This window comes from Lissotriton helveticus, chromosome 4_1 (assembly GCF_964261635.1).
Source record: "Lissotriton helveticus chromosome 4_1, aLisHel1.1, whole genome shotgun sequence".
Taxonomy (NCBI): domain Eukaryota; kingdom Metazoa; phylum Chordata; class Amphibia; order Caudata; family Salamandridae; genus Lissotriton; species Lissotriton helveticus.
In genome coordinates this window covers 405,260,003-405,285,588 of record NC_136063.1, presented here as the reverse complement: position 1 = coordinate 405,285,588, position 25,586 = coordinate 405,260,003, and positions in this window count along the sequence as shown.

Here is a 25,586-nt window from a genome sequence, read left to right as displayed (position 1 = left end):
GAATCTATGAATGGTAGGACCAATGCGGCTCATCATAGTTCCCTCCTCTGCCTTGTGGGTCGGCCCAGCTATTGATTAGCCCTGCAAGGTGTATAATTGTCCACAACAAGACTGCGTCCAAACAGTACCACACCACTGGACCAGAGGTCGAGCGGGTCGGCGGGGACAGCGCGCACCATACTCCCCCAAGGGGAGAACGTATCATCACTGTCCCAGGGAGGGCAGCCAGACCAAAACAACCCGGAATCGAGGCTCTCGGTCAAACCAGCCCGATCACCGGTATCAGGGCGTGGCCTGTTGACACAACTCAAGCCAAGGCGCCGATAACTCAGCCGGGCATCCCATGACTATAGCCGTGCCCTCAAGGCCAGAGTAGAGGGTTTCAATGAAATGCTTGCCGTGGTAGAACCAATCACGCTAATGCAGTCACAACTGCAAAAAAGACGAATACACTGCAACGCCGCTTACCTTATACACGAGCAGCCAGGGTGTATAACCTACCCCCAACGCGAGGCGCCCCAGTCGGTGGCGCGGAACAGCTGGTACCGAGTCGGTGTGTCCATCGGGGTTATATGCTGTTTAGCCGCGTTTCCGTGTAGTGACGCCCCGTCAATGGGCGTGGTCAATGTAACCCCGTCTGCGCATGTGCAGGGGTGCGGACGCGTGTGATGCACCCGTGCTGTTAGTACAAACCCCGAGTGTGGCGGCCATCTTAACATGGGGTGAAAAAGGTATGGGAACGGAACTCCACCCACTGTACCGATAGACTTTACAACAATAATCGAGTCGGTATAGTTGTGTTAATTGTTTGTTGAGGTGGCCCCTGTAATAATAACGAAAGAAACATGAGAAGGGTGTTCCCTAGATACCATGAGAACAAATTTCTGTTTTCACTTTTAACTTGCCCACATAATCACAACAGGAACAAAATTATTCAAAAAAAGTTTTTTTAGGTTTATTTTTTATATATGTATATAAATCATTTTCATAGAAAAATAATTCCATTTAAACAATGTAATAGCATCTGAAAGACATTTCTCAATCATATACAAAAATGGCAAGATAAAAAACTAGGACACACAATCATATTTAAAGGAGGCACACAGTACATTCACTCGTCTATTCAAACATACCTATTATACCATCAGATACATGCACAAACATTCCCCTACATATCACAACACACAAGAAAGCGCTGACGCGCGTTTCGGACAACTGCCAATACAGGCTTCCTTCATCAGGGCGCACTTGAAATAGAGAATTCAGACACAGTGAATGTCGTCTGACAAGGGGTCCTGGGAAGCGGTCCTAGCAGCAGCAAAAGTAGATATTCTGTGGGCAAAAAGGACAAGTATAAAAAACTATAATATGGACTTCAATAAAGACAAAACAAAAAGGCATTGAACGTCAGCAAGAACAAAAATTCAAAAAACATCATCCACACATGCCAGTCAGAAAAAAAGGTCCTTATAACCCAGGATTTATAACACATAACTAGCCAACAAAATTAGACATATAATATATCGAGGACTGAGGACACAGTGAATCAAAAAAAATTCAGAGTATTTTTTTGTATATAATAGAAAGAAAAAAACCACAGAGTGCAAAGAATTGCCACCACATAACAAGGACAAAGTTATTAGAAAAAGTGTTCAAAACAAAAAGGAGCAACCCAGCCTACCAAAATAGCCCTCAACAACGGGACCAGTTATTGGAAATCCGATACTTAAATGAACTTGAAAGGCAACCAGTGTCCTGGTCATCAGAGTTTGCAGGGTTGATTGACCATCCGGAAAAGACTCAGAGAGGGAACTGAAGTGCCCAATGCAGGTCAAGTACTTGAATGGAGCAAAGCCTAAAGGATGGACTAGAAACAAAAAAATACAAAAATAACTAGAATAAATTAAAACGGAAGAACTACTATGCCAGAATATCAGGGTCTTCAATACTTAAGAATATGCGAACAAGATGGACATAGCCTGCACGACACATAAGACACAAGATGCAGGCGAAAACACTATGCATAGTATGTAGAAAAGAAGAACAAAAAATTATAAATACAATTCAAAACTATGAACAAGGTGCTCATAAAGTGGTATATACAAGGAGCTAAACGGATTTGCAAAAGTCAGAATATCTGCATAAAACATAAAGGGAGACAATGGAAAAGGAGGGCAGGGGGACCGGATATAAAAAGAAAGGAAGTGAATGATCGGGATAAAAAAGGAAAAAGCGGGGGGGGGGAAAGTGCAATACACGCAACAATATGAGGGGCGGAAGCAAACAGCCAAAAAATTAAGGCGGGATCTACCTCTCAGCTGTTCCGATGAAGCCTGAAGACCAGGCTTTAAGGATGCCAAATTAACACATGGATAATCAGGAAACAGTTTTAGGTAACCTAAAATAATAATGACCGTAACGTTACTGGTTAAAAAGGGAATAGTGTACAATAATGATAAGGAATACAAATCAGCAGAACCCAGAAGTACCTTGTGATAAAATTCCGAGTAATCCCTCTGAGTGCGGGGAAAAATAAATTATACCGGTGTGAACGAACTCTGGAAGGCAGCTCCAGCCAGAAGGGGCGGCAAAATGCCTGAAACGAAATAGACTAGGCTCAGAATACGACAGAGTGGGGATGTCAAGATTTTTAGTCAAGCGGTCGAGAGCCCAACATACCTTAAGAAACAAAACAATTTGTCTGGTCTGGACTCGATCAAAACGTCGACGTTACCCCCTCTCTCTGCAGCGGCGGAATACGCCGATGAAGACCGTAAGAAAGATGAGGAATATATATAGAGCGGGTCGATGTCAAAATTGACAGCACCTGCACGCACAGGGTAATAGAAGACGGACTAAATCTAGCGACGGGAAAACAGTTCCAAAAATAAACGTAGGACTAGCGAGACTTGAACCGCAAACAAGGTTACACGGTAAAGAAAACTGGAACAAATGCTATTTCTAAAAATAACAAAAAACACGAGGGGCAATTAAGCTTAAAAACCTAAAAATTAATAAAGAAATAAAATAATCAGAAAAATGAAAAAGCAAAAATACAGCAAAAGAACACAATAAAGGGCCATAGCGAGAATAAAAGGGTACTGAGACGACAAACGAGAAAATGTCAGCAAGACAGGTGACCTAAAGCCAAAATTAAATCGCCAGGATAGCTCAATGAATGGCGTTTTCCAACGGAATAGAATCATTCAAACCTGAGACAGCCGTCTCAAGATAAAACATCCAAAAGACTTCTCTTTTGGCTCTTATGGCATCAGTATTACCATCCCTAGGATGGTGTATTTTTTCAAGAATAAGCCATTTCAGGTCATCCAATGTGTGGTTCAGGGCTTTCCAATGGGCAACTAAGGGGGCTCCTGGGCGTAGGTTTCTGATGCATGATTTGTGTTCTGACAGCCTAGTTCTAAATTCCCTTCCAGTTTCTCCTACGTATCCTCTGGAACAGGGACAAATAATAAGGTAAATGACATTGCTTGTCCGGCAATTTGTCATTTCTTTCAAAATGATTTTTTTCTTGCCCCAGTTGAATTCCGGTACAGTCATAACATTGTCACATCTGTGGCTCCCCGTAATGGGATTGGTTCCTTTGATACTTCGTTGGTTGGCCACGGGCATGTCAGGAAGGGAGGCCCTCACGAGGACGTTTCTGAGGTTCCTGTTACGACAGAAGGCAAAGATAGGCTTCTCAAATTTACCCATAGTTTTGTCCATATTGAGGAGGTGCCACTGTGAATTGATGATATATCGCAGTTTGTCATTAAAGTTAGAATGAGTCGTGACAAGTACTAACCTATCATCTTCTTTCTTAGTCTTTGATTTCAAGAGAGCTTCACGATCAAAATATTTGGCTCTTTTATAGGAGTCCCTAATGAGTCTGTTGGGGTATCCCCTATCAAGAAATTTTTTTCTCATGACACTTGCATGGGCTTCAAAATCTCTAATGTCCGTACAGTTCCGGCGAAGCCGTAAGAACTGACTGAAAGGAATGCTGTTCCTTTGTGTACGAGGATGGAAACTGTCGTACAACAAAAGAGTATTCCGGGCTGTAGGCTTGGTATAGAGGGAGACCTCTATATGGCCATTGATAGCCTGGATCCAAACATCTAAAAATTCGATTTTAGAGGAACTGATATTGGCACTGAATTTGAGATAGGGATCGCAGAGATTTATCCAAAGGATAAATTCATCTAGTTGTTCTCGAGGACCCCGCCAAATGAAAAAAATATTGTCTATAAAACGATTATAGTTAGTAACATTCTCAAAGAACGGGGCCACTTCGTTATGGACAAATTTCTCTACAAACACTCCCATGTAAGAGTTCGCCACATTCGGTGCACATGCCGCCCCCATGCTAATTCCAAGCACTTGTTTATAGATGGTTTTGTCGAACTCAAAGTAGTTTTCTTTCAATACAATTGCAAGGCATTCAAGAATAAAGAGTTTCTCCATAGGACATTCAGATTCTTGTAGTATTTTCTTAACAGCCTGGGCCTTAACGACTCTGTGCCTTGGACACTATTAGCGAGATAAACCACCTTGCTTGGCTTATAGTTACCTTCCATTGGCTGATATGTCCTTTTCCAGTACTGGGACCTCCTTCTAGGTAATTAAGTATGGCTTACAGACACTGGCTACCATCTTATACTGCTACCACAGTATAAAGGCATACCATTTTACCTGTGGGGTATCTCTTACATGGGTAATTTTACCTCCCTTCCCCCCATCCCCATACCTTTTCTCTTGTCCCACCACGCCTGACCATAGTTCCTTATGGTGACACCAACACGCCCCTGTCATTACAGATTGGCCTTTGCTAAGACACACTGGTCTGTATACTGGAACTTCCGCTTTTTCCTACTAAGCTGCCATCTCAGCAACCAGACTACACCATCATACATCAATGTTGGGTCTCGACGGCCCGGGTTTGCTATTAAGATCTTCCGGACCGTTCCTTGAGTGTCCCCCCCTACATTGGTTCACTACCCCCTGTTCACCACACTCTCTAAATTACTTATTGAGGGTATTATTACAGGGGCCACCTCAACAAACAATTAACACAACTATACCGACTTGATTATTGTTGTAAAGGCTATCGGTACAGTGGGTGGAGTTCCGTTCCCATACCTTTTTCACCCCATGTTAAGATGGCCGCCACACTCGGGGTTTGTACTAACAGCATGGGCGCATCACACGCGTCCGCACCCCTGCACATGCGCAGACGGGGTTACATTGACCACGCCCATTGACGGGGTGTCACTACACGGAAACGCGGCTAAACAGCATATAACCCCGATGGACACACCGACTCAGTACCAGCTGTTCCGCGCCACCGACTGGGGCGCCTCGCGTTGGGGGTAGGTTATACACCCTGGCTGCTCGTGTATAAGGTAAGCGGCGTTGCAGTGTATTCGTCTTTTTTGCAGTTGTGACTGCATTAGCGTGATTGTTTCTACCACGCCAAGCATTTCATTGAAACCCTCTACTCTGGCCTTGAGGGCACGCCTATAGTCATGGGATGCCCGGCTGAGTTATCGGCGCCTTGGCTTGAGTTGTGTCAACAGGCCACGCCCTGATACCGGTGATCGGGCTGGTTTGACCGAGAGCCCCGATTCCGGGTTGTTTTGGTCTGGCTGCCCTCCCTGGGACAGTGATGATACGTTCTCCCCTTGGGGGAGTATGGTGCGCGCTGTCCCCGCCGACCCGCTCGACCTCTGGTCCAGTGGTGTGGTACTGTTTGCACGCAGTCTTGTTGTGGACAATTATACACCTTGCAGGGCTAATCAATGGCTGGGCCGACCCACAAGGCAGAGGAGGGAACTATGATGTTCTTTTATATATATATAAAATAAGATCTTCCGGTGGATCCCCACCGAGACCAGGAAGACGGTCACCCAGGCCCTCGTCACCAGCCGCCTGGACTACGGCAACTCCCTCTACGCCGGAACCACCGCCAAACTCCAGAAGAGACTCCAGCGGATCCAGAACGCCTCAGCACGACTCATCCTGGACATCCCCCGTCGCAGCCACATCTCCGGACACCTGAGAGACCTGCACTGGCTCCCGGTCAACAAGAGAATCACCTTCCGTCTCCTCACCCACGCACACAAAGCCCTACACAACCAAGGCCCAGGGTACCTCAACAGTCGCCTCAACTTCTACGCTCCCAAACGCCAGCTCCGATCTACCGGCCTCGCCGCCGTCCCCCGCATCCGAAGAACCACCACAGGGGGACGGTCCTTCTCCTACCTCGCCGCCAAGACATGGAACTCCCTCCCGACCCACCTCCGCCTGACCCAGGACCACCTCGCCTTCAGGAAACAACTCAAGAACTGGCTGTTTGAGCAGTAGCGGACCCCCCTCCCCTAGCGCCTTGAGACCCTCTGGGTGAGTAGTGCGCTATATAAATGCTTTGATTGATTGATTGATTGATTGATGAGCCGCATTGGTCCTACCATTCATAGATTCTGTTCCTCTTAGTCCCGCTATGTGTCTTCATTCAACCATGGCCTCGCTTCCCTGGCATGTTTTATATTCAACACACCATCCGGGTGCCTGGATCTGTTCCTCTCTTGCAGGTACCTTACCTTTTCGAACAGCCCCACGGGAACAGACTGTGGGGCCCTGTCGTGTTACTCTTAGGGTAAGCACGAATCCAGTCATCTACTGCTTTGTGATAATCTCTTCGTCCAATCAATTGAATTGTTCAATATGTTTTTGATCCACGATTACACTGCCCAACTGTCAGGAATGGACGTACTATTTTTAATACGCCCACTAGTGTGTAATTCTGGAATATCCCTTTCATAACGTTTCATGTATGTGTGTTTTATGGAGCGCTGAGGAAACTTAGTATTGTGAAATAATGTCACTATCAATGCTAACTGGCGTACTTCTATACATTTTTTCTAGGTCTCCCCTCTAGAGCAGGACCAATTGGCCTGCTCCTTGATTGACCCAGTGAGGTTGTATCTTTCTTCTTCATTTTTTGTCTACCTAATTCTCACTGTGTAGTACCTTACACCCGAGGTCCTGAAGAATTGCCAGACAGGCAAGAAACATGCCGACCTTTTTAGAGGGTTGAGTTAGCCCACTGTAGACTAAGCAGTTCCTTTCTCCCCTCCCACCCTTTTAACCAAGGGAGTCAGCCACGTTAATAAAGTCCCTTGTGGACTGACTCACCTTCTTTTAATCTCACTATTCCCTCACGACTACACCTTCACCAGACCCCTTACACGCACTCAAACCATTGGCTGGAACAAAAGATCTCCAACAAAGAGCGCCTACGGCGCCCGTCAGACATTGCAGCGCCAGTCTGACGAGGAGCAGGAGACCAATGATGAAGCATGACACCTAGGCTTCTGGGTGTGTTCCCTGCCTTTCGTTCTACCTCCATATCTTCACACATACTTCCTTAACCATCCCTGGGGAACTTTGTATTCGTTTGTGTAATAGTTGACTGGACACATACTCTGGACCCCGTTAAATATTGTCCACCATTGGTTCCCAATTTTGTATCGAGAATCAGCTCATCTGGTCATAAATCCAGCCCACAACTAATAAAAACCGGCCCAACTATCAGACCAGTCCAGCTGGCACTGCTGTTTGCCTGCTAGGCCAGACTGACCCTGATATTGTAAAAGGTTTCTGCCGGAGGCAATGTGCTTGTTAATATCAGGGAAATTAACAATGCAAATCAGTACAGCAGTCCATAAAACGGCCCACAAAGCATTAAAAAAGGGTCCTCAAACAGAGCTGTCAAAGCACCCCTTCAAGCACAGCCTGATTACCCTATAAACCAGTCCGACCCCGCCTCCATGGGACTCCTGAACTGGACACTGCACAGTTCCTGCAGTGATCCTGAAAGAGCTGATTCGATTTGCTCTGGAACTTTTCTAGAAACATACTCTGATGGGTCTTTTAAGCAGCAAGACAGTGTGAAGGGGAGAAAATCATTAATGCACAATCAGGTTAGAAATACCACTGCCTGATACATTGTAAATGTAAATGTACATGTACAGGAATTTATATAGCGCAAATCACCGAGTGGTTTCTAAGCGCTTGCTTAGGGAACCCGTCCTGGTATTCCCCTGTGAGATAACCCCGGCAGGGTATCCGCAAGGTGAAAGCCAGGCATCCCGCCGCGAGGGGTCGTTGTGGAGATTAAGCAAGCTATTGCCCAGAGTCGCAGAGTGTGAACCCGTAAATCGAGTAGGCACCGGAGCGAGAATTGTCGAGTCCATGGACATTTTAGGACTCAAGACTCGCCGAGCCGGGAATTGAACCCTGGTCCCGGGCTGACCTCTGCTTCCAGGTCTGCCTCCTCTAACAAGTGAGCCACACTTCTCCAACCAAAGGATAATTAAGGAAGGTTAGTTAGATTTATTATAAAGCCAAAAATAACTGAACATAGACACACCTCAACGCGAAACAGCATAAAGGCAAACCTAAGCACCAAATTCAGATAGTGCAACATCAACAGGACTATTAGTTTGAGAAGGAGGATACAGACAATCAAGAAGCAAGAGTCCAAATTTCCCTGCCTCAAGTGTTGGTGAATGAAGAGCATTTCAAATTATCCCTACTCTATCGCTAAGGGGACGTCCCAACATTAATGAGTAATCATTGTGAATCAGGAGAAAAGGTGTCAGTCATGGAGGCTTCATAAGAAGTCTCTCCACCATTGAGATGGATCAAGCAGCATAAAGCCACCATCACAACAGTAAGAGCTCATTTTGAGATGCTCCTTCTCCAAAGACACAAAGATGTGGGCTCTATCCCTAATTCCATTCGCCCGTACTTCTCAATTGGTACAGTCATGAGCATACTTTTTCACAATGTTCTCCACGTACATCATTTGCAACAATTCGCCCATGGTTTCTGTGCCTTCTCCCATATGAAACTGACGTTTTGCCTCATCGTCTTCAAGCCATGTAATTGTAACTTCTTTCCTTGCCTAGCTGCAAAAACAAAGAGATTAATTTGCCTGAGAGAATGCCTCAAGACCTGCAATGCCAAACGTGAGAAAGAACAGCTTCTACAGTGCACATGAAATTCAGAGCATTCATCCTGAAGCGAGAGTGTGTCGGGGTTTGTATTTCAGGCCTACAGCTTTGGCTAACATAAGAAAATATCATTTAAGCATTACGAGTTTGCATAACTATTTTACATTTCGACTAACAACTTTACCTAATTATGGAAAGTATCATTATTAAACACATTTAGTACACGAGGAGTGACAAACTTCACAACATGGTTTCTTCATGTTAACGCTTTCTGCTAGTTACATTTATTTCCTATGTTAACTCCGCATACTACTTGTCAGTAAAATAAAATATGTATATGTAGATACATTAAAGCTGTTCACAATTTTAACACTCACATTTACACAGACCAGGATTCCATGCGGGTGCTCTCTACACGTGATTATGATACACCCATACAGATGAGTGAAATGCAATACAAAACTTCCACTCCATCAATTCCTACGTTAATATGTGCTCACAAGGCCCAGCACACAGGCAGACAAGGAACACAAGGGAAAAATTGCATCTTCTCCGTGCTTTCAATAGTACCTTAAAGGTGGAGGATGCTGTGTGCTCACATATCAGTAACACAATAAAAGCGGCCCAACTACAAACCATTACACATGAGTCCAGTCACAATCATTTTACCAGTCTCTATATGCAGGAGCATGTGATGGCTGAGGTAGATGTAGAGGGTTCACTCCTCAGTGAAAGATTGAAACAGAGTGCAGAAAAAGTAAATATATTTAGGGATTGTACAATAAGCAGATGGGATCCTCAGCATCATGTTTCTATGTCCCTCATTGCCAGTGGCCTAGTAAATGGTGTGAATTTGAGTGCACCTGATAAAATCTCCCTCCGCTGAGTCAGAAATTATTGGGTGATATAACTAAAACCTAATTACGAGATTTTGGCGAATAACACACAGGCTACCGCAGGGGCATATTTATAAGGGCTTATTGCCACAGGAACGTCACTTTTTGTGCCGTTCATGTGGCGATAATCCATTTGCCCTAGTTACAAGGTGGTGTTAAGTCACTTAACATCACTCAACGCCGCCTTGTAAATAAGGCGCCCTTTCACGCTACACTTAGTGTGAAAGGGGCAGGCAATGGGTGTTGCAGGAACACCCTTTGAATTTGACGCTGCCCCCTATTTACATGGGTGGCATACATATCATGGTTCCTTGGAGATTGCGTCACATATTAGGTATGTATATGTAATTCAATACTCTTTATGTTTAACATTAGGGTTTCTCTGTCAGCTTCAAACAAATTGTCCTTAAGATGGTCTGAAAGATGAAAACAGAACAGACCGAAACGTCGACCACTGCATCTATTTCCAATCAGAAATTCTTTTTCCCCAAGTTGCACATTTTCATTCTTGATATTTGTGACTTGTGATAGACTTGGAATAGTTTTTTCAGTAATGCACTGTTAGCACAATTTGATTTTGGCTTCTCTACATACTGTTGTTGCTGTAAAAAGTTTTTATTCATTTATTATTGTGTACCCTACTTTTGTACTTTAAATGCCAAAATAAGATTGACATTCCTTTTTCCAAATACCAAAGTTCTCCTGTGTTTCTTTTTCTTCTGCATTCATTGTTGTTTTGTTGTCTGATGACACTTAGATGTTATATCCATTAGGAGTGACATTCCTGACTAAGTTCTAATTTAGTTTAATCGTTGTCTAAATAAAATCCCTTGCAGGTGCTTTTACTTTCTCATAGATATGGAGCAGCGCCAAAATTAAGACCAGGGAAAACCTGGTCTTAACATGGCAAAACTAAGAGAAATGTTTAATTTCTCATCATTTGTGCTGTTTCTATGTGTGCTGCATAGTGCAACACACATAGAAACAGCAAATCACCATAAATGATTATTTATGTGCAGGAAGCTGTCCCTTTCCGCATATAAACAATCATTAAAAAAAATATGGTTCTTAACTTCTATCTGTGCTGCGTAATGAAGCACAGATAGGAATTATAAATCACCATTAGTGATTGTTTATGTGCATGAAGGGACACCTTCCTGCACATAAACAATCATTCCACCAACGCAGGAACCCCTGCACTATGGCCAGCGGTAGGGAAAACGCAGGGATGTGCCATACCATGTAAAGACAACGCATCCTTGTGTTTTCAGAATGGCGGAGCGTGACATTCGAATTTTTTGCTTAACACTACGCTTTGCCATTCACTTGTAAACAAGTCCATCAGAATCGCAATATATGCGGTACCAGTAGTAACCCACCCATAGTTTGGTACATATGCTGCAATTTATTCTTATTGTTATTTGAGGTTTTGGATGGCAATGATGCTACACCTCAAGTTAAGTTAAATTTACTCAAACACAGTTTGTGGGGTTTTAGTTGTTAATAATTTTGACTAACTCTACAAAATATTAATGTGTTTTAGGTAGATGAAGCTACATTATCGCTAAAAAGTGAATAGCTTGATGGAGAGGTATACATTTTATTGTAAAGAGCAGGGGTGAATCTATCGACATCACATGAAGACATTGAAATGTTCAGCGACTATGTGAGACTTCAAAATGACAAATTATGAGTCAGTATTACGGGATCACATCCTTATGCAAACTAATTCTAAAAAAGCCCAAGAACATCTACGGATGGGTACATATGTGTCACTTAATGACACCTTTAACATTGCCAAAGGGGTGGAACAATCAGGTCATTCGGACACGAGATTAGAGTAGATTTCATTTCCATCATACATTTAGTAAATAAAAAACATGAACATGAAAGAAACAAAAAAGTATCAAAAATATATAGAGAGCAAAGATTCAAATCAAAGGGAATCCATGATCCAGTGCTAGTGATGTGATAATCTAACAAATGAAGGAAAGAAGAATGCACATGTTGGAACTTAGTGTACCTGGATCCCAATGATGTTAACTGTGACTAAAATCATGCATGATAGGAGTCTCCTTATGGGCATAGTTAACAATGATAGAAAGAACATTACTCTTATGAGTCATGCATAAGGCATGCATGTTGGAAAGCTTTTGGATGAAGTATGGAAGGAGAGGAAATTCTGTAACATTGATGCACCACCTTGAGGTTACACAGTGCACGAAGTTAATCTTTAACAGTATTTTTTGACAGATAAGATTTTTCGGGGCAGTCGCTCAAGGATTAGATATATGTTGCAGACAAAGAGGATGCAATCGTGGGATGCCTCTACAAGAAGAGATGGGATGCAATTGAAACAAGGGCTAACATCCCAGTTTACTTTGTTATTTTCACACAAACTCCAGACACAGATGGGTGTGAATACGGAAATGTGGAATATGTGGTTGATAGACCAATGCTGCACTAGCAACATTTGTTTGCAGGAGTCTGCTTTACATTGGCCACACAGGGCAGCGTATTTAACAAGTGGTGCGTGTAATACAATGTGGTTCATATTGTTACCAGTTTGGGCTTCCAGAGCTGGACAAATTAACTTCTGATTTACCTCTGTGAGGCCAGCAGGGTAGGGCAAGATTTAGGTACATTGCTTAGTGCAGTTTAAGAACTTTCGGTTGTTATTGAATCAGCAAGATAACGCGTTCAAAGGCAGAATATATGTAGCTGTTTTAGAGGATGTAGGATGCCAGAATTTTCTCTACAAATTTGGAGACCCCAAGTACTTCAAGAAAGTTAGACTGAAAGTTCTTACTGCTGCATTAAAGAATTGGATGAGTTTCAGGAGAATCCTTAATATCCCATACTATGTTGCATTCGCCCCAATTTGGGATTTGCCTGGGATCCCTAAATGTCTGAAGGATGCCCTTAGCCAGTCCCTGAAACAAGTAGGTGTGAGCTGCTGGAGAAATCTGAGTATTGGGGCAGGGCTAATTGGCTGCGAGGAGCTGGCAGCACTTATTGGGGGGTATGATCTTGAGATTTTTAAAAAATATATGTTTATTAGGTTTTATACAAAACAAAACATGAGTCTCCATACTGCAACAGTACCTTCTCAGTAACACGCGTATACAAAGATTATTATAACCATATGATCACCGGTCAGTGAACAGACATAACCTATGAGATCTTATTTGCGTACCTTGTTCCTCCTCCCGCGAAACCATGGTTTAATCCAGTCCCATCATGACAATGCGCAATAATGTGGTATGCTACCGGTGAAGTCCCCTATCCACTCGTCGACCTGAGGTATGTGTTGGTCAGTCGCTTGTACCTCTCCCCCAGGAACAATCGTGCCCTCCCCTTTGGTTGTCAAATAAATATTGAACAGTTCCCAAAAGTTTTTCGGTCTATTCCGTGGTAGCAGCAGGTTGCTATAATTTTCCGTTTGAGTGCTACAAAATAACATGTCCCATGACCACTGAGCCAATATGGGAGGTGGACCTAGTAACCAGCAGATCACTACACATCTCTTGGCCAATAGCAATCCCAATCAATCGTCTTACCCCCCTATATACTTGCTTAGAGTAGCCAAGTAATGCAAGAGCAGGTTCTGAGGCCAGCGGCAGCTCAGCCACACGGCTCAGTTCTCCAAAAACAAATTCCCAAAAGTGAGAGATCCCCGGGCAAGTCCGGGCTAAGTGAAAGAAATCTGCTGTCTGTGAATTACACCTGTCACAAGCTGGTTCGTCCCTCAAACCACACCTTTGTAGGCGCTCCGGGGTATAGTAAACCCTGCTAGGAAAATAAAGTGTATCAATCTATATCTCCCATTCGGAGATAAGCATTTTGTGCTAGTGCAGCAATAAGACCACATATCATCCTCTATGTCTCGTTGCAGGTCTCGTTGCCAGGCCAATCATGCCTTAGTGTAATGATGAGCTCTATCTGACATTGAGAGTTGGTAGATTTCAGATACTATTCCGAGGGGTGAGTGCGCCTTTATAACGTAGGACAATGCAGGAAGTACCAGGGGCTCTAGCATGTCCTCTCCCAGGACGTTCAGTAGTGCGTGGCCTGTTCTATGAAACTGGAATTGCATACGTGGATTAGGTGTCTTGCCTTCGGTCCCCATGGCGTTCCAGTTCCCAGCCCCACCACCCGTAAAGAGATCCCCTACTGTCTGTGCCCCAAGTGCGTTTAGTGCCGTCGTCACCCCTTTATCCTTACACAGTGGCAGCCAGCGGCACCAGTCTAGTAGAGCAAAGGGAGAGTACAGGATAGCGTTGACTTGCAAATGCAGCAAGTAGTGCCAAGCGTGTGTGGTCGAGTTGGTTGAGTCAAGTATCCCCGTTCGCCTATCAGGGGGTGTGAACAACAGGGCCAGGGGGCGGCAGAGGGGCCGCAACCACCGATTCTATGCAAAGGTGTGGAATGTGAAAGGGACCATGGATCCAGTAGTATGCATGCGCTTCCTGCTCAGCTCTATAATATAAATCAAAGTCTGGGGCACCCAGTCCTCCCTTAGAATACTAGTGTGTGAGGACCTGCCACCTGACACGCGCCTGTTTTGCCAGCCTATGCTAATTTGACCAGAAGGGACGTAAGGCATCGGAAGAACACCCGGGGCAGAACCATGGAAATATTCATGAAAAGGAATGGAAAACAAGGCAGTATAACCATTTTCTTAACGGAAACCCTGCCCAGCAAAGATAACGGCAGTTGAGTCCATTTGGAGACATCATCTAATTTGTTAATTGCGACCCCATAATTTTCCCTGAACAAAACTTCTGAATCAGTGTGCACCCTAATGCCTAAATATCTCACCGCCTCAGTGGACCACTGGAGCGGACAATCAGGCTCAAAAGCTACAGTGGCTGGTGTTTAGGGGGAAAATAATAGATTTTGTCGAGTTAACTCTCAGACTAGACACAGTACCGAAAAGCACCACTTCTCAAAGTACCTGGGAAAGGTTTCTTTCCGGATTCCGAACATATAGTAACGTATCGTCAGCGTAGGTAGAAACGATTAACTCATAGCCCGGGAACCGAATGCCTTTGTGTTTATGATGTTCTCTAAGCACACAGGCCAGAGGTTCAGCCATGAGTGCATATAAAATGGGGGACAAGGGGCAGCCCTGTCTAGTACCCCTGGAGGTATGAATTGGGTCCGTTACCAAGTTACCTATTTTGACTCTGGCCGTGGGAGCGTTATACAGAACACTTATTAACTGCAGAAAGACTGGCCCTATGCCCTTCCTAGTGAGTGCATGTCTCGAAAAGGGCTTTTTGACCGAGTCGAACGCCTTTTCCGTGTGCAAAAAGACAGCAACAGCTGGAATTTCCATTCTGGTATGCTGTAGAGCGGCAAACACTGTGTACAAATTATTAGTTAGGTTTCTGCCCGGTACAAACCCCGCCTGCTCCAGTGCCAGCACTGTTGGCACCACTGGATCAATTGATTCACCAGTATTTTTGCAAATATTTTTGTGTCAACATTCAGCAGGGAGAGTGGGCGGTATGATGCACATTTTTCCGGTGGTTTACCAGGTTTAAGAATCGCAACTATAATTGCATCTCTCATAGAGGGCGGCATTGTGCCCGAAATGCACATATTTTCAAAAAGCGCTGCGAGCTGCTGTACTAATAACTCGAGAAACGCCTTACAGAAGGTCACTGTCAGTCCGTACCCTCCTGGCACACTTCCAGCTTTCATTTTTGAGAGAGCTAGAAGTATTATCTCCCTCTCAATGGGTTGCATGAGGAACTCCCAATAGGTGTTTGTTAGCCATGGAAGTTTTATGTGCCAAGAGGTTTGATCTCTGTATCACCCACCTCATGGTACTCTTCTAGCACCACTTTGTTCTCCTGTGCGACTATCTTATCTGGTCTGGTCTGTTGTGTCTTTTCTAGGAACATGAGCTTCTGTTCTAGAACAGCAAGGAGCTTGCGGATCGATCAAAGAACACCTGCATTCTTGGAGATAGCAACCCCTCTTATATATACCTTGAACGCTTCCCACACACTCTGAAAACTGTCCACCGAACCCACATTAGCTTAAAAATATATTTGAATCGCTTCGGCCATTTCTGCCTTAAAGACTGCAACAAGCAATGAATAAAGTGGAAATCTCCAGGTGAAAAGCGGGATACGTTTTCTAGGGGAGTCCATCACCAACAGCAGTGGGGAGTGACCGGAATATGTGCGAGGGAGAACCTTACAGATTCGAGTACTGCCTGGCAGCAAACCAGTAGTCAATTCTAGTGTGTATATCGTGATATGCGGAGTAATGCATAAACCCCCCCTCTAGTTGAATACCGTTGGCGCCATACATCACTTAGGTCAAATCTCGCCAGAGCCCCTTCCATTGTTCTAGCTGCCACCGTAATGCACCTTTCCGAGCCCCTGATCTATCTAATGTCGGGTCTCTGACTAAGTTGAAATCCCCATCCCAGAGGTGCTGACAACCTGCGTACAAGCTTACTGTGTCGGTCAGCTTACTGTAAAAGGCCGGGTTATCGTAATTCGTGCCATATACATTGACCAGAATTAGGTCCAGACCTTTCCCTTTACACAGAGTAATAACAAACCTATCCTCTTTATCCGTGTATAAAGGCTCTAATGTTATTGCAGCGATAGGTTTCACCCACGTTAAAACTCACCGTGCATGTGTGGTAAACCCTGCCGCATGAATATTGTCATGTAGTCCTCTGCAATGTAACATAGGGCTGTTAGGGCTGTCCAGTGGAAGGTGAGTTTCCTGCAACAGTGCAATGTCAATGTCATGTCTTGACATGTAGTTCAGGTCCTTACAGATTTTCCTGTGGTCGTTAAGACCTCATACGTTCCAGGTGAGCGCGCTCAGTGTGTCTAAGCCTGCGTCCCTGCGGGACCTACCAGCATCAATCATGGAATATATCTTGCCTGATTCGTCCGACCGTATGGTACTACATATGTTATGTGTGAGTTCTGTGTGTCATCACAAAGTGAAAACAAAGCTGAAAAAAACATTGTGAGTCTCTTTACCCCCTCTTTACCCCCAACCCCCTTCCACGCCAGGATATACCCAGCTGTGCCTGGACGACAATCACCCACAGACCAGTCCCAACAATTGACATTTTCGTGAATGCAGAATTGAGAATCCTGAAATCAGGATCCCAACCCACCCCCCCAAACAAAACTCAAACAGTGTGATTCACTTGTGGGTAGATGATGCACGCCGAGCATGTGTATGTGCAGTAGTTAATCCCTGTACAAACTCCGCTCCACCGTCCATGTCAAACGTGCCTCAGCAACTAAACCAAACCCTGCATTAGCTTCCCATAACTCAATTCAGCTGCAAAACTGTGTCCCCCACCCCCTCCACTGAGTTTCAGTAGCAACATGCTGGCTGTAACAAGACTCCAACACCCAATGTAAAACTTTCCTACAATAGAGTGACCTCCTGAGCCTAGGCCACCGCGGCCCTACCATGACTAATCTCGGCTGCCATAACCATGGGATTTGAAAAATGAAAACCTAGCAAGGTCTGGGTCAGTCTTGTTTGTCTAGGGAGCCTCCAACTACCCCCTCCAAGGCGTCCCGCTCCGGACTAGCTCGCTGCTCCCTGGCCCACTCCTTCAAGGCTTTTTGCAGAGTCTTAGGACCAACAAAGATCCGCGAATGACCGTTCCTGTTAAGTTGAAGACTGGCCAGGAAGAGCATGGCATAGTCTATGTGCTAGTCCATCATCTGGCGTTTTAACAGAGCAAACTCTCTGCGTGCCTCCTGGACACAAGCTGTGAAGTCCGGAAACAATGAGACATTGGACCCCTCGTACTGCAAGGTCTGCCTGGCTCTAGCAGCTGCCAGCGCCAAGTCCCTGTCCCGATAGTTCAGCAGTCTTGCGATAATGGGTCTTGGAGTGGTGTCAGGGGCGGGACGAGGACCCAAAGAACGGTGTGCTGTTTCCATCACAAACATAGTGGAAAACTTGTCACTGGCAAGGAGTGTAACCAAAAGTTTCTCAACAAACTTTTCCATGTTGCCTGTTGCTGTCGATTCTGGAATACCTGTGATTCTCAAGTCTTCAGCTTTGTCCTGCAACACTTGGAGGACCCTACCCATTTGTTTGTGGTCGAAGTCCATCAATTTCTGTACCTCCTCTACCTCCGTAACTCTGCATTCCGCCATTTCTAGGCGCTCAGTATGCTCACCCAGTCTCTCTGACATTCTGTCCATGCAGAACGAGAGCGAATCAATTTTAGTGCCCAAACCTGCAAGGCTTCCTTGTAAGCTTTTTTCCATAGCTACCAACATAGAGCGGATGTCACCATCCAGCTCCTCCGACGGCAGGTCTGGCGTGGGTTCACCTTCTTCAGTAGCATTGTCCCGCCCGTTTGGCTTCCTTTGGTCGAACGTAATCTTGGGTTGGTTTTTATCCACTCTGCCCATCTTGCGCCGTACACTATTTCACGCTGCATGCGCAAACGCCAAGCCACAGAGTTGTTAGATTCAGCAAGGTGTCCTTCAGGTGACAGGTTCTTCTACTCAACACCCCCACATGTAGATATATGGGACATTCAGCACCACCCCAGCACATACACATCTCTCCACCAGTAGATGAGATCCCGCATTCAGACTTCCAGCACCGCTCGTTGCTATACCATAACCAAGCCTCTATAGCGCCAACAGGGCAGACAGCACCCAGTGGTTCTTGTATATCGGACATCTCACTTGTAACAGTACTTTGCCAGGCTACTTGTAATCATCACAGCGCTATCCCTCACTTCACAGCAGATGCAATCTTAATCAAGCAGCTGGAACACTCTGGGGCAAACAGTGCACGGCAGAATAGTAATATCTAGCTGGTCGCCAGGCGCTCCAGATCAGTCTCTGTCCACCACAAATGTCAAACACAAAATGGACAATTCTCAGTCACAAGCAGATCATGGCCTTTCAGTGTGGCCGTACTCACTTCTAGACTGGAAGCAGTGTGGGTCCGTCGCAGCAGCAGGGCGCTGCTGTGTAGTAGTTATCAACTTGTGGCTCACCGATCTGCAGGTGATCGGCAAACGGCAGCGCCTCAGCTCCGCAGCTCCGCCCAGCACTGCAGCAAAATGGCAGAAACTTCTACTCTTACCGTGCACTTATAGAAATGTGGGTAGTCGATGCACTCATGACCGCTCACAGCAGGGTGGATGCTGTCCGGAGCCCACCTGTCCCCGGTCGTCAGCAACTCCTCGCCCAGCAGGGTGACACAGCAGTTGCAGCGCGGGTGCGTCGGCACCGCTCGCTCACTCCATCTCACTGCAGGCCGGGGCTCTGCGCTCGGTAATCGGCCGCAGTGAATCGTGGCCGCCCTACAAGCGCAGCAGGGGGTGTGAAGCCCAGAACTGGCTCAACCTGTTCCGGGGCCTCACCTGACCTGGTCAGCAGAGAAGCAGGCCTGTTGATCGTTGCTGAAGCAGGATAATAGTCGGATAGTGCGGCGGTTTCACGGAGCAAAGAGCTCAAGCGGCCATCTTTGTGACTCGCAAGCTCCGCCCCCCATGATCTTGAGATTTAATTACTATCAGTTATATTCATGGTGGACATCGCAGGCCTGGGGAAAGGCAGCGGAATACAAGTGGGAGAATCGGTTAGAGACAATAAGACCCTAAAAAAGGAAATTGCAACATGGTATTGGGACCTCCTTGAATCCAAAGATAAACATTGTCCTGAGCCTTTTTGATCTGTAAGGAGGATTTAGTTGAGGCTGACATCAACCGGCTCTGACAAGTATCACTAAAAACCCTATATTGAGTAGTAAAATCTGCACCAATTGAAATAAATCACTTCTTTACTATTCAGAGGGCCTACTGGACTCCAGGTAAGCTGGCAAAGGTGACAGGCAAAATTTCCTTCTGCCCGAATTATGGAGCAAAGCAAGTGGGTGATAAGCATACGTTCTTGCCCAGTCCTACATTGTCAGCATACGGGGAAGATCTTGAGAGGCATATCTGGTTGCCAGATTGAGATAAGCCCCCAGCTGGTCTTCTTTAGCAGTGACCCTACCATAAGAACTGAGCTTGAGGATAATAAGCTGAGATTTATTTTCTATAAAGTACTACTTGCAAGGCGAGAAATATGCAGGAAATGAAAATCGGTGGATCTCCCTATCATCAGGGACTTACTGAAGAATGCTATGTTTCCCAAGTCGACATGTCATGTGATGCCAGCAGTTACGAAAGGGTATGAAAGAACACTCTCGAAAGGCAATAACATCTGTCTAGTCCAATGATTACCCTGGAAAAAGCTGTGTGGAAGCTGGCCTGGTGGTGCCAGTAAGCTCGAGGCAGCTGTCTCAGTGAGTCAGTTTCCTTCTGTGGAGGGAATAGCACTTTAAGAGACATAGGGTGCGATGAGGACAAATATATATATATATATATATATATATATATATATATATATATATATATATATTACATCAGCAAAGTTCGCCAGTCCCCCAGCCTGCTTGCGGCGGCGAGCTCGAGCGGGGAGGCGACCCCCTATTAATTTCAACACTGCAACTTTATCGGTTAGAAAAGAAGTCCGCTCGAGCCCAAATCCATTAAGCGTGAAGTTTATTAACCACACAGAATGCCAAAAACACCCGACGCGTTTCGGTGCAGCCGCACCTTGGTCACGGGTAACAGTGTTTTTTTCTTTCACGCGTTTTAAAGTAAACAACAAAATAACATAAAGGTAGGACTACTTGTCCTCACAAAAGTTTGTTTACCCACATTATGGCGGCCATATTTGAATATGTTTGTTTAAACAGACAAGTATGTAACCCAGTTACCACAGTGATTTAAGAGCAACTCATATGTCGAAAGTGTAAACTCAAAATCAAAGCGACATAACATTTCATATAACAATGTTAATGAGCTGAGTGTAAAACATGATAATTCATTCTAGATGACAGTGCATCAGAATATTGTTAATACATATCGCCCCAGTGGGCTTTCACACTCTGAATGTGATTTGTGTCTCACATTTCAATCAAGCCCCTGTGGGCTGTTTAAATCAACTTAAAATGAATAGCCACTGTAAATTAGTTCGCACATAGTCCCGCCCAAGTGGGCAATCAAATAATTTTAAGCTCCAAATAATATGAGGTTAAATTGGGTACATTCTCTTGAATCAGTCCAATTAATTCAGCAGCCAGTGGTTTCCCATCCTTATAGCGTGGCGACATGTGAGTCTCCTACAAACATAAAATATGTAATCACTTTAAAATACACACAATTTGTTTTAAACAAACAAGTACATAGACAGCTTCAAAACATCTCTACATGATTCAGTTACTAAGTTTAGAGTTTTATATAATTGTTCAAGCTAAATGGACCGATAACTCCTCATCCTTATTCAACCCCAAAGGATGTACAGTGTCATATTTAATTATGAACTTTGACTCAAGTCGTCTCAATTGTCTCAGTCTATCACCACCACGTTCTGATGGCGGAATCCTATCTAAGGCACAGAATTTCAGTAGACTTAGTTTTTTCTCATGAACATCCTTAAAGTGTTTTGCAATGGGGTAGTTCTTGTCCTCATGTGTAATAGCCCTCATATGTTCTAGTACCCGTTTTTTTACTGGATGTTTTGTACTACAAATATATGTCAATGGGGCATGGGCATTGCAATGCATAAACACAGAAGTCGGACTTGCATGTGAGGTGTTTTTCAATGCTGAAAGTTTTCTATTGCTAGATAGTTTGATTTCCTTCATGTTAACACTGTTCTTGCAGGCTTTACACGATTGACAAGTAAAGAAACCTTTGATTGCTTTATTGTCCTTATTGTCAATTATCATGTTACTGCAAAGCATATCTTTCAGAGCTGGACACTTTCTAAAAGTGATCATGGGTTGTTTCCCTACAATCTTCTTTAGTGTGTCGTCTAGCTGAAGTACATGCCAGTATTTATTGAGACTCTTCCTGACCTGCCATGTCTGGTCAGAGTATGTAGTAATGAATCTGATCAGTTCTTCTTCACTGTCACCTATTGGTTTCGGGGTGAGAAGTTCTTTCCTCCCTATGCCTCTCACTTTGTTACAAGCCTGTTCAACCACTTTAGACGAGTAACCCCGCTCCCTGAAACGTTCTTTCATTACCAACATTTCCTCATTAAACTCCGAGTTAGTGCTACAGTTTCTTTTTGCACGCAATAGTTCACCGAACGGTATACTGCAGATCAGGTTTTTCGGGTGGCAACTCGACGCATGCAGCAGGCTGTTGCCTGCCGTCGGTTTGCGATATAACCTGCTACTAAGCTTCCCGTTATCAACTGACACTAGTTCATCTAAAAATTCAATAGATTGTTTGTCAATAGTACTGGTAAATTTTAAATTGCAGTCATTCTGGTTCAGTTCGATGACAAATTGCGCTGCAGCTTCCTTACTGCCTCTCCACAAACAAAACACATCGTCTATATACCTGGCCCAGAGGACTACGTTCTGGGTAAAGGCTGTGATGTTACTCGCCACCTGCTCCTCCCACCAGCCCAGGTACAAGCCTGCGTAGCTGGGGGCGAAGCAGGTTCCCATCGCAGTCCCCCTGGCCTGGCAATAGACCACATGATCAAACAGGAAGTAATTGCTGGTAAGACAGGCATACATCATTTTCACAAGCATGTTAGTATGCATCAAATACTTGACATCACGGCTTTTCAGAAAATGTTGGTTAGCCTCCACACCTAAATTGTGGGGTATACATGTATATAGGCTGTTGACATCCAATGTCATAAGCCACATATCGTCCTCCCACTGTATGGGTTCAATTATTTTCAAAAAGTCTCGTGTGTCCTGGAGATATGATGGTAGTTGTTCCACATATGGCCTTAAAAAGTGATCTATGTATTTAGATGTACTTTTATATGTGCTACCAATCGCTGAGACAATAGGTCTCCCTGGGGGTACTGTCGCATTTTTGTGTAACTTGGGTAGAAGGTATAAGACCGCAAGTTTCGGGTGATCACATTTAAGAAATTTGTATTCCTCTTCAGATATTAGCTTGTCTTGTTTCCATATCAACAATTGTTTTTGATACTCCAAGCCATTCTTTTCATAGAGGTTTTTGGAACTAATTGCATAGTTTGACCGATCATCAAGCTGTTTTTTGCCCTCCTCAAGGTACATTTCAATTGGCCATACCACAACATTACCGCCTTTGTCAGACATTTTTATTACAATATTTCTATTGTTTTTAAGTTCAACCAAGGCCTTCCTCTGTTGTCTGGTTAGATTGTCATGATCGGTTTTCTGCACTTTGTTTATCCTTTTAAATTCAGTGATCACACCCTTTTCAAATACATCAATGCTGTCACAATGAATTTGTGGAAGAAACCTTGACTTTGACTTAAACCCACTGCCACTGGGATAGTCATAGTTCAGTTCTTCATCAGATAAACATTCTAGGGTACTTGGTATGTCATCAGTTTCAGAGCCCAAACAATGCATAGTTTTTAGAAGGCTAATGTCACCAATGGCAACTCCTGTATCTTCCTTTAAGATTGCCCCACCAGAGGGTTTTTTATTACAAAACCACTTCTTTAATTTCAACTTTCGTATGAAGTGAAATAAATCAATCCTACCGTCCACATAGTTAAAACGACTGGACGGGCAAAATGTCAATCCCAATGAAAGAACTTCAATTTGGTCAAACGATAAAATTAAATTAGAAAGATTTACCACTGTGTTGGTGTTCATCATTTTTGGGCCGTCTTGCCTCTTGTTGTAACTCCCACGAAGGCATCGATCAATCCCTGTCTTTTGGCGCCTCTTTTGCCGCCGCCTCTGGCGCCTCTTCCACGACCTTGATTTGGTGATTCTACAGATCCGGGGCTGGGGCTGACAGGCCCTTGTCTCCCTTGCGCCATAAGAGAGAACTCTATTAAAATATTGTTTTTTACTCCTTCAGTGGTTATTGTTCCGCCACTGGTTGAAGGCATTGTCCCGTTCTCCACAACCATGTTTGTATCAGTATTTTCGCCATTTGCAGCAGTTTGGATTGGTTGTTGTTTTTCAGGTACATTCAATATTTTCTTGTTCAATTCTCCTAAAGGGTCAAACTTTTTGCCAAAGGTGAAAATCTGGCCCCTCTCATAGTCCAATTGGTCGCGGTGGAACTTACTTTGTTTCTTTAATTTAATTTCATCTTCCGCTTTTTGTAGTCTTGTTGTCAACTTTTTCATCTCAGTTTCAAACTCACTGTCAGTATAGTGACCCCTCAGTTGTTCAATTATTTGTTCAATCTCCTCTGACAGTCTCACCGTGTCTTTCTCGGCGTATTTGATAAGTAATTTTAACATGATTGTTGAACAATGGTGGTTGTTCTCTACCCATTCCTCTATTAACTCAGGGTCCGGGTCAGCAAACGTGGGAGTAATGAATATGCGCAAGCCTCGTGGCACCCGTTTACAGTCCACGTATTTTTGCAAAGTGGTGGCCTCCCACCACTTCACTTGTTCTAACTTCGCGCTCTTCCACAACTTGTCCCAGAGCTCTTTTTTAGTGTTTTTGTCGCGAGCCGTTGTACCACTCGCTGTACTCACAGCTGAATCTCCTGAAAACGGGACAAACAGCGTCTCGGCTGCTTCCCGTCGTGAAGCCTGTCGATTCGACAAATCCATGTTTCTTCGTTTGTTAATCCCACCGTCCGTGAGACTACACAGCCCTGAATCAGGCTGTCACACGCTTTTCCTCAGTCACGGCAACAGCCGCTGCCGTACTGGTTCCGCCTTCCCGCTGCACAAGTTGATATTACTCACGTCTCCCAAACGACACCTCTGAGTCAGGACACTGCTTTCCAATGCCCGCCGATGTAAGCTTGATTGAAATGTGAGACACAAATCACATTCAGAGTGTGAAAGCCCACTGGGGCGATATGTATTAACAATATTCTGATGCACTGTCATCTAGAATGAATTATCATGTTTTACACTCAGCTCATTAACATTGTTATATGAAATGTTATGTCGCTTTGATTTTGAGTTTACACTTTCGACATATGAGTTGCTCTTAAATCACTGTGGTAACTGGGTTACATACTTGTCTGTTTAAACAAACATATTCAAATATGGCCGCCATAATGTGGGTAAACAAACTTTTGTGAGGACGAGTAGTCCTACCTTTATGTTATTTTGTTGTTTACTTTAAAACGCGTGAAAGAAAAAAACACTGTTACCCGTGACCAAGGTGCGGCTGCACCGAAACGCGTCGGGTGTTTTTGGCATTCTGTGTGGTTAATAAACTTCACGCTTAATGGATTTGGGCTCGAGCTGACTTCTTTTCTAACCGATAAAGTTGCAGTGTTGAAATTAATAGGGGGTCGCCTCCCCGCTCGAGCTCGCCGCCGCAAGCAGGCTGGGGGACTGGCGAACTTTGCTGATGTAATTTGTCCTTTTGGAACATCCCCCTGCCCGCCCGTGAACTGTGGATTGTTGAATTTATTTGACACGTGAAATCGACATCAACGTTAATCAGGCAAGCAACTGCTTCCCCGTTTTACGGGTCCCTGACTGGCCGGCTGGCTTACATCGGCGGGCATTGGAAAGCAGTGTCCTGACGCGGAGGTGTCGTTTGGGAGACGTGAGTAATATCAACTTGTGCAGCAGGAAGGCGGAACCAGTACGGCAGCGGCTGTTGCCGTGACTGAGGAAAAGCGTGTGACAGC